A 2946-nucleotide genomic window follows, 5' to 3' on the forward strand; every position below is an offset into this window, starting at 1 on the left:
TGTACAAAGATGTGATTTAAAGGATGATCACTGAAGCATTGACTGTAACAGCAAAACACTGTCCATTGACATGGAAGTTGTTAAATTATGATACATTTATAGAGGAGAATATTCCACAATTATTTTTAATGAGGTAGATCTATATGTTCTAATATGGAAAGAAGTCTATAATAAATTAAGGGAAAAAAAGCAAATTGCAAGAAAATAGGCAAATATGGCCCTGCTTGTATAAATGCATAAAAATATCTGGAAGAATATCTGAAAGTGTTTAACACTGTTTATTGCTGGGGAAGAAATTCTAGGGAGTTAGGAGTGGCAGGAAGAAGACATTTGCTTTTCACTTCATATCCTGTGGGGCTTTAATTTGTTTACCTGAGTATGCATTACTTTCATTACTTTAAAAAGTCAGTCTAGCCGGGCACGATGGCTCATGCCTACAATCCCAGCACTTTGAGAGGCCAAGGCAGGAGGATCACTTGAGCCCAGGAGTTTGAGACCAGTCTGGGCAACATAGAGAGACTCCATCTCTACAAAAAATGGAAAAAAAAAAAACAACAAAATCAGCCAGTATTGTGGTGTGTGCCTGTGGTCCCAGCTACTCAGGAGGCGGAAATGGGATGATGACTTGAGCCTGGGATATCAAGTCTGCAGTGAGCTGTAAGTATGCCACTGCACTCCAGCCTAAGTGACAGAGTGAGACCCTGTCTCAAAAATAAATAAATAAATAAATAAATAAATAAAGGAATTCCCTTTCATTGAGCACGTGTTATGTTAGTTGTTGTATGGCCTTGGTAAACTCAGTTAATTTCCCTGACCCTCAGTTTCTTTATTTTTCAAGTGGGGGTAATCATATTAATAATATTTGCCTTACATTGTAACTGGGAAATTGTAGGAAAAATATGCTAGATGTTGAGTGTAGTGGACATTTAGTAAATCATTGCTATTATTCATAGTAATTACTTCAGTTTATGAGTAATTACTTCTTTTTCTTTTTCCTTCCTTCCTTCCTTCCTTCCTTTCTTCCTTCCTTCCTTCCTTCCCTCCCTCCCTCTCTCTCTCTTTCTCTCTTTCTCTCTCTCTCTTTCTTTCTTTCTTTCTTTCTTTCTTTCTTTCTTTCTTTCTTTCTTTCTTTCTTTCTTTCTTTCTTTCTTTCTTTCTTTCTTTTTTTGTTTTTGTTTGAGACAGAGTCTCACTCTGTCACCCAGGCTAGAGTCTAGAGAGCAGTGGTACCATCTTGGCTCCCTGCAACCTTCACCTCCCAGGTTCAAGAGATTCTCATGCCTCAGCCTCCCAAGTAGCTGTGACTACAGGCATGTACCACAATACTCAGCTAATTTTTGTATTTTTAGTAGAGACAGGGTTTCACCATATTGGCCAGGCTGGTCTCGAACTCCTGGCCTCAAGTGATCCTCCTGCCTTGGTCTCCCAAACTGCTGGGATTGCAGGCTTGAGTCACTGTGCCCAGCCTATTTTCTTTCCTGTTCTTCCTCTGGAGAAGTAGTCATCAGGCATGACCTCCCATGGGTGCTCACAGGAGATGGTGCCATGCATGTGCAGAACTTCCCAGGTCAAGATCCACCACATTAGACCCACTGAGTGAGCCCCTTGTCATTGCATGCGATGGTGATGATCACGTAGTATAGAGGAGAATATGTGTGACACAGAGCACACATAGGCAGGTTAACATACAATATCCCTGTGAAAGGTTGGTGGTCAGCCCTGGGATCCGTAACCATCAGAAGACATGGCTCCCAGAAGGCTGCCTGGATCTGGTTAATAAAGTCACCCAGAAATAAGTGTGGTTCCAGTGGCAGCAGCAAACTTCAGCATAGCCTGCTGGCTGGCATTCCTGAAGGATGTGACACTGACAGCAGCTGAGTTTCCAAATGGCAACAATGGCACAAGCTGCCAGCCAAAGCTTCTTGCAGGTCCTCTTCAGATTTATGATGTAGATGCCATCACTTTTCCTTTTGTAGTGTATCATCTGGAAGTCAAGGTTGGTGCCACCTAAGTGGATTCCTGCTGGAAGGAACGTGAGGACATTCTCCTCCTTCATGTTCAGGGCAGCAAGGGCTCCAAACATTGTGAAAGTTTCTCTTTAAATTATGACATGCTGTATGGATCTCTGTCTGGGGAGCATGGACAAGTACACCCAAAGTTTGATTGCTAGTATAACTCATTCTTCTGTGGCTAGAAATCCTGAAGAATAAAATGTTAAGGGAGTTATTATGCTGACTACAACACCCAGGCTTAGGAACTAGTGAGCATAAGACCTCAAATTTCTTTCTGGCTCTCATTATGAAAGTCATGATTGTTTCCCTTGCGTCATCCTCTGCATGTGGCTTTTCATCTTACATTCTGGCTTTGCTCCAGGAGACACACTGCCTTATGCCAGGAACCTGGTGGAAAGGTCACCCCCAGAATGGCCAGGCTGGGAAGAGCTCACTTAACAGTGTAGGTCCTTAACTGCATTTCTTCATGCGCCACCTTAATGGCAAATAAGCAAAAGTGAAAAATTCCAAAGGGGCCTAAAATTTAGATTTTGGCCTGATAGTATAACTAGAAGGTTTTTTGCTTTGAATTACCATAACTAGGAGTGAGTGAGTTTCTGTCATTTCCCTACCGAATAAAATATTGAATTTATGATGAATGGTTGTTAAATAGAGTGATCTGGACTTATTCTTTCCAGCCTAGTGAGACCCATCCCAACCTTTTACAGACAGTTTCTTTAAATATAGCATGAGAAACCTCAGTGTCCTCTGGAGGGTTCTGTAAATGGATGCCAGCCCAGTCTTTATTAAACTGGGCTTATATGTCATATAATTGCCTGTCTTGACATACCTCTTCCCGGCTTTGCCGGAAGGGTTTGTTAAGGGTTCTTTTCTGCTGTAAATGATGATCCTTGGTGTTTTTCTTGTTGTTTTTGTTGCTTCAACTTTATCTTTT

The 2946-nt window shown here is 41.6% G+C and overlaps 1 pseudogene; it reads right to left on the bottom strand.

Annotated features, from left to right (window-relative positions):
- Positions 1-1452: 1452 nt before the first annotated feature.
- Positions 1453-2083, bottom strand: LOC100427846 (small ribosomal subunit protein uS2B pseudogene; annotated as a pseudogene).
- Between the last annotated feature and the right edge of the window lie 863 nt (positions 2084-2946).

The sequence above is a fragment of the Macaca mulatta genome, chromosome 1 (genome assembly GCF_049350105.2).
Source record: "Macaca mulatta isolate MMU2019108-1 chromosome 1, T2T-MMU8v2.0, whole genome shotgun sequence".
Classification (NCBI taxonomy): Eukaryota; Metazoa; Chordata; class Mammalia; order Primates; family Cercopithecidae; genus Macaca; species Macaca mulatta.